General features: G+C 38.2%; 1 long non-coding RNA gene across 1 annotated transcript; it reads left to right on the top strand.

Annotated features, from left to right (window-relative positions):
- The first annotated feature begins 209 nt into the window (after positions 1 to 209).
- Positions 210 to 8,043, top strand: LOC130541336 (uncharacterized). Its single transcript, XR_008955379.1, has 3 exons — positions 210 to 319; positions 5,473 to 5,623; positions 7,816 to 8,043. It is a non-coding gene; the product is annotated as an uncharacterized LOC130541336 (long non-coding RNA).
- Positions 8,044 to 14,951: the final 6,908 nt, after the last annotated feature.

Genomic DNA, 14,951 nt, shown 5'->3' with positions numbered 1-14,951 from the left:
CCAGCAGATGAGACATGGGGTTTTATTAGTGGGAAACTTACACACAGGGACGGTCCAGTGGTGGCAGACTGGGCAGAAGAACCACAACTGCTTGCAAAAAGCATGCAGTTTATATAGCATTTTCAGTTAGCACCCTCTGCCTAACAACCTCCACCTGGCAACCTTCAATTAACCCAAAACAAAGGGCCCGGATCTCCTGTACAGCTTACATTCCACAGGATGGATCCAAGGGCTTCAAATGTGCTCCACAGACAAGGAAAAAATCTCCCAGTTGGCCGCTCCTGGATTCCTTAGCTCGGAACTCCAGACACATATTCAGGTGCCATATGGGGTCATTTTCAGGGTAGGCTTAAGCAAGTTATTGCCGTCAGGTGCATCTGCCATACATCCCTCCACCCATCCCCTTTCTGGCCATCCTACCAGCTCACTCCCGATTCTATGTTCCACCCCCACCCTTCTCAATATTTACAGTCTCTCTTAATATGATCATGAGGGAAGTCTGGAAGTATCTCTTGAACCTAAAAATGCAGATGCCTCACACCTCATCTGTTCCCATCTTGGCACCATCCTACCTGCACCTCGGCAAGGAGATTTGGTCTCATGTTTGTCACCGCAAGCAATGGAAACAACTGGCGTGTCTGGCAACAGATGAAATAAGCCATGGTAATTTTGTATTGGTTCTGAGATGTCTTGTTTATAAAATGGGACTAGTATTGGCTGCTTATTTCATGGAGTTCCTTGAAGATTAAATAATAACAGTTCTTGGCAAACAGCAGTCTATAAATTTTAGCTACCTGTATGATTATTCTACTTCTTGCTACTACATGTAATACTGTACAGCTGTTTTTAAAAAAATGATCTATGTTCTTCTATAGTAACAATGACTTCAAGGGCAAAAGAATGCAAATGAAAACAATAAGCACAGTGTACCATTTTTCTTTTTATTCAAAACAGCACCAATTGCCTGCCAAGAACACACTTGCCCAGCTTATCTCATTTTTACCAGCCTCTCAGACATTCAAGAGGAACTGGAAAATAAAAAATGTACAGGAATAGCATTTATATGTTTAAACAATTCTTTACAAAACAAAATTATACAGTTTTGGGATATACATATGTGTATAAAAACAGAAAACTCTCAGCAAAAATACAGATCAAACTCCTAAAGAAGTAAAGTGAGATCAGGCACGGTGGCTCACACCTGTAATCCCAGCACTTTGGGAGGCTGAGGCAGGTGGATCGCTTGAGGTCAGGAGTTTGAGACCAGCCTGACCAACATGGTGAAACCCTGTCTCTAACCAAAAATATAAAACTTAGCTGGGCATGGTGGCGTGCACACATAGTCCCAGCTACATGGGAGGCTGAGGCAGGAGAATTGCTTGAACCTGGGAGATGGAGGTTGCAGTGAGCTGAGATGGCACCACTGCACTCCAGCCTGGGTGACAAAGCAAGACTCCATCTCAAAAAAAAAAAAAAGTAAAGTGGATGAAATTTGGGGCTTTTTGTGTTTCTTTAATCTCTCAAAAAATTGAGGGGGTGTAGTTTGGGGTTAGAGGAAGGAAGGATTTCAGTCTCATTCTTAATGGTTTTCATTTTGTATAGGAATTTATACTCATATACCTGTTACTTGTGCCATCAAAAAATACTTTAAAGGAGAAGGAGCAACCCATGCTCAGGTGTTCACTTTTAACCAAGTCAGATGTTTGTTCTTGAGTAAGCATGACCTGAATCTTACAATCTCAGAAGAGGAGGGCCCCACTGGGACCTTCTAGAAAAGGTGTGTGATCTACATGCGAGGGAACCGAGGCAACTAGCTTAAGGTCACATAGCAGAGGCAGTAGGGAGGGAAGAGGGGAGGGAAGGAACAAGTGGCTGGCTTTGGGGTGGGGAGGAGTCGTTGGATAAAAACTAGCTAATGTTGCAGAGCAGCTAAGGTTAAGGGGGCCTGAAGGCTGGAAGAAAGGAAGATGAACTAGAAGGATGTTAAAAGGTGTACGTAGCCGAAACACACAAAAGGAAAAATGTAGCATGCAAGTTTCTCAGGCTTTTCTCTTCCCAGTGCTTACTGAGCGGCTTCTGGGTTTGCCTGCTCACCCTCTAGGGCCTTTGGTTGTGTTAATGCTGGGAATAGCAGAAAGATAATTTAAAAATATCCAGAAAATCTTGACATCTTTACATTAGAAAAGACCAAGAACCTCATGAAAGAAAATACCAGATCCAAAATGTCAAAAAATATCCAGAAAAATCTTGAAATCTTTACATTAGAAAAGACCAAGACCCTCATGAAAGAAAATACCAGATCCAAAATGTCAAAAAAAATCCAGAAAATCTTGAAATCTTTACATTAGAAAAGACCAAGACCCTGATGAAAGAAAATACCGGATCCAAAATGTCAAGGGTAAGGAGTCAAGAAAGAACCATGCTAGAGGGAGTCTGGAAAGCGTGGAGGTTGCAGGGAGGTTCAACAAGAGTTGGCTGCACTCCAGAAACAATGGGATAAAAGGCGGAAAAGAGAACTTTATAACATTTCTGTGAGTTAAAAATGTAATCCCCTTTGCTCATTGTTTCTTGAGACTTCAGTAAAAATTTAAATTTTTCTTCAATATTTTCTGGATGTCAGACTTCATGCTATATTGAATGAGACAGTAGACCAAGTTACTAATGATGGCACTAAAAATCACCACTGCTGATGGAACTGGAAGGGGATAAACAACACTCTGAAATGCCAAGTTAGTATTAAGAGTATTAGAAACAGGCCCTCTCTCCGAATTGTATCTCCCAACCGTCTTCACTCCTTGCTGTCATCCCTTTGTTTCTCAGGCAAATACAAAAGTGACACGGTGGTCATATAAAGTCCACAACTGAAACCACTTTTTTTCCAATGTGATTTTTAGAAAGATTTTCATAACAGCACCATTTGCCTACCAGGAACACACTTTCCCAACTTTTGATTCTCATCTCCATAAGCCTTTGAGACTTTCAGTGAAACTAGAAAATGGAAATATGTAAAAACAGCACATGTCAAATCATCGCAACTTGGAAGAATAAAATATTCTCTCTCTTTGTTTCTCTCTCTCTCTCTCTCTCTCACACACACACACACACACACATACACACACACAAACATGAGGAAGGGAAAAAAACCAACTCATGTCCTCCATTTGTGCTGGCAGAGTACCAGGTGGGGGTGCTTAGGGACTTACTAAATTTGGTGCCCTGTTGAAAGCATAAGGTTTTTCTACTTAGTTACAAGCAGCCACTGCAGAGCGTTGGTTTATCCGCCCTTAGTGACCTTAGCCTGGTGAATGGGTTTTATGTACTGCATTTTCCAAACAGATCAGAATATGGAATATGCATTGACGTTTATGTGCCAAAAATTACCTGGGTGGCACCTTCCTATAAGAATGGAAATGATTCTCCTGAATCCCGCACACGTTGAACGAAGAATAAACAACCTTGTTGAAAGAGTCTACATGACCTGGAATGCTAAAAAGCCTTTGGTTTGCTTGCTGTAGTGCAAAAATATGAGAAATATTTAATCTTTAAAAATACACAATGGTATCATAATTTTGCTGCAGGTTCAAAGGCAGCACAATATAACTTAGGGTTTTTAAAATGTAATGTCATTGTATATTTTCAAATGCAAACAGCAGAGAGTTTGATAAATAGCTAGAGAGCACCAGACCATATCTTATCCTTATAAAAGTGTCTCCTGTGAATGTTCAGTGTATCTCTCAGAACATTCTTAATATGCTCCATAGCTGAATGTGCAGACAGCAACTCTATAGAAATGTATACACCTACTTGGTGTGCGGTCTATGTCGATTCCAAGTGAAGCTTATATAAACTTCAGATGCCCAGCCTTTTGCTTTTGGAAACACATCTAAATGTTTATAATTTTCTAGATCTCTTCTATACCCAGGGTTTTAAAAATTTTATTTTTGACACAATATTCCTGTTTTTTAAATAATCAAACCAAGTTATTTATAATATATCTTGATCTGTTTTAATCCATGTTTGATGTTTAATTGTGTATTTAAAACTTTATGAGTTTTATATCATAAAATTGATATATGGTCGTTATAAAATGGATTTTGTATAGTGTATGTTTAATTCAACTACAAGTAACAAAGACGTAAATATGGGGATTTATTGGCTCTTATAAAGCCTGGAACCAGGAACCAGGCAGCAGAGCAGCACTATCTAATAGAACTTTCTGTGATGATGGAAATGTTCTATTATTTGTCTTGTCCAGTTTAGTAGCCACTAGTCACAGGTAGCCACTGAGCTCTTTAAATGTGGCTTAGTAGGGCTGAAGAATTAAACTTTTTATTTTATGTTATTTTAATTAATTTAAAATATTCATATGTGGCTACTGCTACTATCATAGCAGACGGCAAAAGTGGTAGCAGGTTGGTAGGAAGGAGACTCATGGTCCTTCATCCTAGTGTTCTCCCGTCCATGGCTTCTGCCCTCCAGATCTCCTCATGGTCCAAGATGGCTGCTGGGAGCATACCAGGAATCCACATCCCAAGCAGCAGAAAGCAACATAGGCAAAAGGGCAAATCCCTTCCCTTTCTAGAAGCCCTTTCTAGCTGTCATATACAACACTTCTACTTGCCTAGAACTTAGTCTTATGACTACACCGAGCCATAAGGAGTCTGGAAAATATTTGGGGTTTATTTTATTTGTGTATTAATTTTGTTCTGTTTTGGTTTGATTTTGTTTTCTTTTTTGACTGAAGAAGGGATTCGAGGGCAGGTAGTTCACAGTCCCTGCCACAAAAAGTTGCACAGTTCATCATTCCCTTCCGTTCCTCCGATCCCCAACCCAAACCCATTACTAGTCCTCAGAGATAACTGCCATTAGTAACATTGGATGTAACCATCTGGCAAATTCATTTGTACACAAACATATACCGTTTTTACATTATGCATTATTTACAACGTATCTTGGATGGCTTTCGATGATAGTATATATAGATCTACATAGTTCTACTTCATTCAATAGACAATAAATTCCACGAGGGCAAGAACTGGGCCTGCTGTATTCATCTTTGTGCCCTACATATAGTAGACATTGAAAGAAATCAGCACCATTGTGTCTCAATTTACGGATGTACCATAATTTATTTAATCCATTCTTTTCTCCTAACCCTCCAAATAACAAATCCTCCTGAGAAAAAACAACTTTGCTTTATTCTCAGAGAACTCTGCAGCATTAACTAAATTAGCTATGCCCCTGACAATCTAATTTTCTAATTGTCTTTCCAATCAACTGCAAAAATTGATTGTCTCCACTCTTTTGTGATTTGATTCCATTGCTATAACAACTCAAAAATATGTATCCATGTATCTGTTACTCCAGCCATGAAGATATGTGTGGATTTGAGACAGCACCAGCTAAGGAAAAATCAAATTGTTTAAAAATTCTCTTAAGAAAGGAAATAACTCACTTCTTTGTGTTTTCCAGACATGGCCTAGTACAGATATATTCTACAACTGGAGAAAAATGGTTATGATTAAGGCTTAGAAGTGGAGTGCAGTGAAGAAACTTTAGGGAAACCTGACAACCACCCCCTCTGCTGATCCCTGTGGAATTTTACATGGATAATGAGTAAAAGGTATAGCTGAAGAAACAGAGAGACAGTTTGGCAAACAGGAAAGAAGCACGAACCCCTGACTTCATTTTCTTATCGTTCAAAGGGTGACAGTGTCCCTTGCATCGTGTCCAGCGTCATGGTGTGAATTCAATGAAATCATCAACGTATTCACCTACCATATGTTGCCTGGCACATAGCAGCACTCACACAATCAGAGCTGTATATGTGGAAAATATTCACTTGTTTCCCACATACTGGAATGGGTGCTAAGAACCACTGAGTCCATTTAAGGAGAGAGATTTTTTTTTCCTTTTTTGAGACAGAGTCTCACTCTGTCACCCAGGATGGCGTGCAATGGTGCGATTATCGGCTCACTGCAACCTCCACCTTAGGGAAAGAGATCTTTACAACAGTCTCTACCATAGCGAGTAACTGAAACTGTTAGGGCCTGCAATGTAGCATATTTTCATTTCTGTATAAAGGCATCCTTACTGATATATAGTCCATACATATTTGGGTATCTCCTATACTAATCGATTAAGGCATTCTTGATACCTAGAGGACATAAAGACCAGCACAATATGCAGGACAGCGGCAATCCACTAGACCAGAAAGAAGCTCCATATTACAGACACCAGGAAATGTTTCTAAACCAGAGATTTCCCTCAGTCATCTGCACCAGAAATCCTTAGAGCTGCTAGTTAAAATGTAAATTCCTGGGGCCCAATTAAACATGCAGAATCAGAATTCATAGGGGTGAGGTCTACAGGTCTCCAATTTAACAAGATGACCAGGTCATTTTCGTGCATAGAAAAATTTAAAAATCATTGTCCAAGAAGGACTTAAATTGAGTAACAATAACTAAATCGAATAACTGGATGCTTTTTAGAACCTGTCTTGTTGAAGTGACACAGCTGACACAGTAGAATACAAAGAGGAGTAACACAGGTACCCTCTCCTCAAGAACACAGTGTCACGAGCACAGAGTAGAGATGAGTAGGAGGAGAAACAGCAGAAAGGAAGGAGGGATTAGCTCTTTAAGACATTGCTAGGGGAGGCTTTAAAGAACAGGTGATATCTGAGCTAGGCTTTGAAGGCTGAACAAGAGTTCACCAAGTTGCCGAGCTGGCACAATACATAGTCTAGGGCAGTACTTCTCAGACGTTACTGCATATAGGAATTGCCTGGGGAGCCTGTTAAAATGCAAACTCTATTTCAATCAGTCTGGGGTAAAGCTCCCAGATGGTGCTAATGTTCCATGGACCACATTTTGAGTAGCAAAGCTCTAGAGAAAGAAATGGCATAGTCATAATGAATCAGACAAGTGTGTATTAGTTTGTTCTCATGCCACTAATAAACACATGCCCAAGACTGGGTGATTTATAAAGGAAAGAGGTTTAATGGACTTACAGTTCCACGTGGCTGGGGAGGCCTCACAATCATGGTGGAAGGCAAAGGAGGAGTAAAGTCAAGTCTTACATGGTGGCAGGCAAGAGAGCACGTGCAGAGGAACTCCCCTTTATGAAACCATCAGATCTCATGAGACTTATTCACTATCATAAGAACAGCACGGGAAAGACCTGCCCCCCGTGATTCAATTATCTCCCACCAGGTCCCTCCCATAACACGTGGGAATTATGGAAGCTACAATTCAAGATGAGATTTGGGTGGGGACACAGCCAAACCATACCAGTTTCCATTCTTCTGATAGTGAGGCAGGAATTACATAGTTTGTTGCAACCTTTTTTACTTCTCTTATGGAGAACCAACTGATCTCTTCCCTTCTACTCAGGAATATCATTAACCATCATTAAATAAATACACCCCTTAGGCATCTCACCCTAGACCCTGCTACATGGAGTTACCTGAGGAAAAAGCAACTCAATCTAAAACCAATATCAGCAATTCTAAGCATTCAGTAAACTGGCCAGTACATTTTAGTGGTTATTGTTTTACATCTATTTTCCTGTATCTTTTACTGTTCTGCCCTTCACCTCAGCCACAGATTTACTTCTTTTTTTATTGTATCCTCAAATTAAGGAACAACAGAACATACTTTCTCCAATGCAAATTCTCAGTGCTCCCCAAGTCCCACCTGTATACCACACCTCGGGGAAGATGCCAGAGATTGACTCTCTCATTGTCTTTGCTATGTTCTAAGAAATTCCCCCTACAATTACAGCTCTCAGCTTAACCTTTCTCCCAATCTCTAGACTGTCCTGCCAAGAGAGAATACAGTGAAACGGTATGGAACATACACAGTGGAACAGAGGACACTGATGGAACAGTGTTTATAAGCACAAAGTTTGGAAGTACGGAATCCTAGATAAAATCCTGACTGTGGAATTAGCTGCGTGACCTTCGGCAAATTACTTCATCTCTTTGAGCCTCAGTGTCTTCACATATAAAATGAGAATAATAAAGGCCCTTATCTCATAGTATTTCTGAAAGTGTTAAAAAAGCAAACCTAAGTAAAGGGCCCAGTACCTGGTTTGTCAGAGTTATTTTTTTAAAAAGTTGTAGCTGTCATCATAATCAGACTCACTCTCCCTACTGTATAACCTCCACTGTCACCTCCGTTTCAGTTCCAATCCCTGTACTGACCCAGATGCCCAATTCACACACCTGAACACCCTGCACCCATCCGCCTTCACAGTGCCTTCTCTTACCCATAGATACTACTCTGTTTTTTTTGTCTGAAGCCATTTTCTGCTTGTGTATTTCTTCTAAAAGACTGAATCTTGTTTGCAGAGAAGGACAAACACACCCACATAACCCACGTTTGCTATCTCACCATGTTTTATTATAAGCCTTGTGGACAATCATGACAGGCGAGGGAAAAGGCAGCCTAGGAGAAAATGTTCCTGGATGCACTTGCCAAGCCAAGGTGTGGCCATGACAACCTGTGTACACACATGGATACCACTGAGATTTTTCTGTTTAGGATTTTGGCTTGCTTAACTACTGATCATATCTAATCTGTCTCATATATTTGAAGTAATTAACTACGGTTCTGTGTCCTGCAGTGCACTTGCATATTGCCACAATGACAGGCATTCCAAACTTTTGAAAGTTTGCTACTTACATCAAGATGGACTGAGTACACTTAAGCTGAATCTTGAAACACTTAAATAGTTAACCAATTTATTGTGAAATCAATTCGCCCTTTCACACTTAACTCTGTGAGTGTCTCAATTCATCATATCTGGAGATTCAATGTAGCACATGTGTTGGGGAGGAGAGTTTTTTCTTTGTGTAGTGTGTTGTCTTCTGTCCTGGAATAGGACAATGGGTAAGTAATGGATTATCAGGAGAAGTGAGAAAACTGATTTCCAATTAGTTTTCTTCCTCGAAGTGATTTAGGAGAGGTGAACTTTATTTCCTAAGCTGGCATTTTTCAAACTTTCAAAGATTGATTCATTCAAAAAAATGTTCCTGTGTGCTCCTATGCATGTGAATAGGATACACTAGGGATACACTGATCCCAGCGCACCTCCATGATTTCTCTGTACAAAGGTCCATGGGCAGCATCTGACTGGAACGGAGAGAGCCATGGTACCTTCTACAAAGCCTTATGTGTACAGCAAGGTGTGCACCAAAGGATGCTGTTTCTCCTTTAGTTATTTATTTGAGGCAATTTGGGATGAAGGTCCTGATCAGCATCATTTCAAATCCATTTTCCTACTCTGAGCCTTAGAAGAGGGGCTGAAGCTACTCCTTGGCTCTGCTACTAATTGTTAAATGAAACAAACATGATGCCTCCCATCACGGCGGTTACAGTCTAGGGAGGGGATAAACAGACAATGAATGAGGAAAGAAACAAAAAAGTTGAATGAAGATGACAAGAAGTGTTATTAAGGAGATGAATAAGGTAGTGTGATAGAGAATAATGAGGAAGACCAGGGCAGGTGACATGTAAGGAGAAATTTGAAAATGAAGCATCAGGCATACAAAGAACAGAGGAACAGGTCTGTGTGCCGATAGAAGGCCCATGAGCCTAGAGGTGAGAGTAGAGTTGTATCTGCAGTGTGGGATGCCGGGGATGAATAGCCCTAGATGAGGTTGGAGAGGAGGACAGAGCTACATCCCACAAACTCCATGTAAGTAATGGGTTTGTGTGTTATGCCAAGTGTAATAGAAAGCCACTCAAAGATTTTGCAGAGCAGGACTCCTCCCTTTTTTATTATGTGAAATCTTACTTGTAAGACCAATATTTTAAATGATTAAAGCAGACCAACTCAGATTGAAGCAAGGATGGGGACGCAGAGCTTGCCAAAGAGGTGTTCTCCGCCCGGGCTCACTCCTGTGGCACCTCCCTGAGCCATTAGCTCTGCAGGCCACAGTTAGCTCACCGTTCTAGGCAAAGGGGAGCCAGAGCTGATATTTAAGGCAGATAATGATTTCAACTAGGGGTGAGTGAAAAGAGTGGCATCAGGACCTAGAGTCGCCCTGCTCTGGAGAAAACAGATTTGAAATGATGCTGATCAGGGCGATCACATGATTTCTGTTAGCATTGTTCAGCATCCCAAGCCAGGATTTGAGAAAGTGGACACCTGGAGTTGGGTAAGACAGTTGCTACCAGAGCTCTAAGATGTTGGTTGTAGGTCCTAGTTTGCTAGGAAAGAAGAAAATAACTCAGGGGAGGAATGGAGGAAGAAAGTCAAGGAAATAGAGCCCCCAGGAGATCAAAGGGAATATTAGCTGGGCAAGTGCAAGGAAAAAGCAGAAGAGAGTGCCAGGGGTATTGGGTAGAGATGTTCTGGGTGACAAGATCCAAAATGCAACCTGTGACTGGGAGTAGTGGCTCACACCTGTAATTGCAGAGCTTTGGGAGCCCAAGGCAGAAGGATCACTTGAGGCCAGGAGTTTCAGACCAGCATGGGTAACATAGCAAGACCCCATCTCTATTAAAAAAATTGTAAAAATAGCTGGGTGTGGGGATGCATGCCTGTAGTCCCAGCTACTCAGGATGCTAAGGTAGGAGGATGGCTTGAGCCCAGGAGATGGAGGCTGCAGTGAGTTATGGAGCACCACTCCACTCCAGCCTGGGCAACAGAGCAAGACCTGGTGTCAAAAAATAATAATTTTAAAAATAAATAACTAAACAAGAGAGAAAAAAAGCAGGCTGGGCACGGTGGCTCATGCCTATAATTCCAGCACTTTGGGAGGCCAAGGTGGGTGGATCACTTGAGGCCAGAAGTTCGAGACCAGCCTGGCCAACATGGTGAAATGCCATCTCTACCAAAAATACAAAAATTAGATGGGCATGGTGGCATGTGCCTGTAGTCCCAGCTACTTGAGAGTCTGAGGTATGAGAATCACTTGAATCACAGAAGCTGTAGTGAGCCAAGATTGTGCCACTACACTCCAGCCTGGGCAAAAGAGCGAGACTCTATCTCAAAAAAAGAAAAGAAAAAAAAGAAAAACAAAAAACAAATCATAGCTTGTGCATTACTAAGACAAGTGCAGTTAAAGGTTGCTGGAATGTAAGAGACCCAGGAAGTGTGAAGTCATTGGCTGGCTGAGCAGTAGGAGTGCTGAAGTCACGCAGGACGTGGTAGGAAGGATGGACAGAACTGTAGACTGGGTATGGATGAGAATTCATCAATATATCATGGTGACAACAGTGGGGAGAGGGTGATAGAGCTGAGTTACAGAGTCTTAAAGAGTAAAGCTTATTTGTTGTAACTTAATCAGTATTTCAGAAACCCAAAAGTGTATTTAAAAAGGTATTTATTATCCTTTGTATCTATCACTCAGCTTAAGAAAGCTTTATACCAACACTATTGCAGTCACCTGTGTAAATCCTAACGTATTTGTTCTCCTTTCTACTCTCACCAATATAACCACTGTTCTAATATGATGCTTATTATTTCCAAGCATTGCTTTACTTTTTTACTATATATAAAGTTTCCTTTAATGAAGCTTTGTTTTCCATGTCTTTAAATGTTGTGTAAATGATATACTATGTATTTGTCCACAATACGCTTTTTTTTTTTTTTTTTTTTTTGAGACAGAATTCCGTTCTTGTTGCCCAGGCTGGAGTGCAATGGTGTGATCTCACTTCACTGCAACCTGTGCCTCCTGGGTTCAAGCGATTCTCCTGCCTCAGCCTCCTGAGTAGCTGGGATTACAGACATGTGCCACCGTGCCCAGCTAATTTTGTATATTTAGTAGAGACAGGAATTCTCCATGTTGGTCAGGCTGGTCTCGAACTCCCATCTTCAGGTGATCTGCCCGCCTCGGCTTCCCAAAGTGCTGGGATTACAGGCATGAGCCACTGCACCTGGCCTACAATATGCTTTTATCATTCAACAGTAAATTATATAATATATAAAATATTTACTTATATAACATGTATATATTATATATAATATAGTATAATATACTATATTATATATATTATATTATATATAATATAGTTATATTTATATTATATTATATATACTATATTATATACTATATATACTATATTATATATACTATATATACTATATATGTGTATATATATACAGTATATATACTATATTATATATACAATATATACATATTAGCATATATTGTATTATAGTATATATTGTATAATATAGTATATTGTATATAATATTTTGTATATAATATTATTGTATATAATATTTGTATATAATATAGTATATTGTATATATTGTATAAGATAGTATATTATATATACTATAGTATAGTATATATAATATACTATAGTATATATAATATATCCTGGGTCTCTTACATTCCAGCAACCTTTAACCGCACTTGTCTTAGTAATGCACAAGCTATGATTTGTTTTTTGTTTTTCCTTTTTTTCTTTTCTTTTTTTGAGATAGAGTCTCGCTCTTTCGCCCAGGCTGGAGTGCAGTGGCGCAATCTTGGCTCACTACAGCTTCTGTGATTCAAGTGATTCTCATACCTCAGACTCTCAAGTAGCTGGGACTACAGGCACATGCCACCATACCCATCTAATTTTTGTATTTTTGGTAGAGACGGCATTTCACCATGTTGGCCAGGCTGGTCTCGAACTTCTGGCCTCAAGTGATCCACCCACCTTGGCCTCCCAAAGTGCTGGAATTATAGGCATGAGCCACCGTGCCCAGCCTGCTTTTTTTCTCTCTTGTTTAGTTATTTATTTTTAAAATTATTATTTTTTGACACCAGGTCTTGCTCTGTTGCCCAGGCTGGAGTGGAGTGGTGCTCCATAGCTCACTGCAGCCTCCATCTCCTGGGCTCAAGCCATCCTCCTACCTTAGCATCCTGAGTAGCTGGGACTACAGGCATGCATCCCCACACCCAGCTATTTTTACAATTTTTTTAATAGAGATGGGGTCTTGCTATGTTACCCATGCTGGTCTGAAACTCCTGGCCTCAAGTGATCCTTCTGCCTTGGGCTCCCAAAGCTCTGCAATATAGTATATACTATACTATAGTATATTATATATGCTATATTATACTATAATATAATATAGTATATATAATATATACTATATTATATTATATCATAGTATATAGTATAATATATAGTATATTATAGTATAGTATATAGTATAGTATATATAGTATATAGTATAGTATATCATAATATAGTATATATAATATATACTATAGTATATTATATATACTATAGTATACTATAATATAATATATATTATATAGTATATACATATTATGTAATATGTATTTTTATACATTATATAGTATATATGTATCATATAATGTATAAAATATACACATTATTTTCCTGAATATATATACACATTATTTTCCCTAATATATAGAGTATATATAATGTATAAAATATGTATACATATTATAGAATATATATATTATTATAAAATATGTATACATATTATAGAGTATGTATATATTGTATAATATATAGAATATGTATATATTATAGAATATGTATTCATTGTATAATATGTACATATCCTATAATAATATATACATAGCTATATATACATATTCTATAATATGTATATACAATATATACATATTCTATATCTATATATACATATGTGTGTATAAATATATGTGGCAAATGCATTTTTAAACTTTTTTATAATTTTTCTTTTTGCTATCTCTTGTTGAGCCTATTTTCTTAATTATATACATATTTATCATATGTATATAAAAATACATATGTTATACATTATATGTATATATTTCATATATAAATATATATAGTATACATTAATTATAATATATATGTATATAATATACATTATACATATTGTATATTTATATATTGTATAGTATACATATATTAAGTATGTCATATATTAAGTGTATGTAAGTATAAATATATATTAAGTATACACAAAGTATGTATACATATATCAAGTATATAATATATAATACATATAATATATATAAAATATATGTAAGGTATATATACATACATATATAGAGAGGGAGAGTTCACGTTCACTGCTGCATAGTTTTTTATTATGTGAATATGCAATTTATCCTTCTTCCTCTTGGAGAACATGAAGTCAGTTCTAATGTGTCTCATTTCAAACACTGCTCCAGTGAACATCTTTGTACGTATCTTCATGTGTGTCTGGGTGAGAGCTGCTCTGGTCTTACCTAGCTGTGAAACTCTTGGTCATAGTGTGAGGGCTTCTTTAGCATGACTAGATACTGCCAAATTGCTCTTTCGTGTAGTCATAAACATTTATATTCTCTCCAGGAGTCTAAGTTTCCATTACTCCATATCGTCATCTCCACTTGATATTATCCAACTTTTTAATAGGGTGTGAAATGATATTTACTAAGGTTTTGGCATCTACTTCCCTAATTACTAGTGTGGTTAAGAATCTTTTCATATTTTTGTGGGTATTCATGTTTCTTGGTCTGTGAATTGCTTCAATGTATCTATTACCCATTTTCTGTAAATTGGTGTTATTTTTTAATTGGTATATAGAACCTCATTATATATTCTAGACACTAATTCTGAGTGGCAAATGCATTTTTAAACTTTTTTTAAAATTTTCTTTTTGCTATCTTTTGTTGAGCCTATTTTCTTAATTTTAATATTGAAAAATGTATCAGGCTTTTCTGTGCTGTATTTAAGAAATCCTCAAAGGAAAAGTTCTAGAATGAGTGTGATCTGGAAGCATCCATGATCAGTGAGGGAAAAATCTGTCTTTTACTTTTTGTCCTGAGTTATAGAAAGTAAGAAAGGTTGAATGACCTCTACTTGAAAAAAGGATTGCTATTAAGTTTTCTAGGGAAAAGACTGCATTGTATAGTGATATTTCATGTCAAGCAAAGAGAATTCTAGAGACTTCAGTAGAAGGGGGTTGGTGGTGGACAGGCAGGACAAGGAATGAAAGAG

The sequence above is a fragment of the Pan paniscus genome, chromosome 2 (assembly GCF_029289425.2).
Source record: "Pan paniscus chromosome 2, NHGRI_mPanPan1-v2.0_pri, whole genome shotgun sequence".
In the NCBI taxonomy this organism is placed as follows: domain Eukaryota; kingdom Metazoa; phylum Chordata; class Mammalia; order Primates; family Hominidae; genus Pan; species Pan paniscus.
Note: the sequence above shows the minus strand (reverse complement) of the source record. Positions and strands in the feature narration are given on the sequence as shown.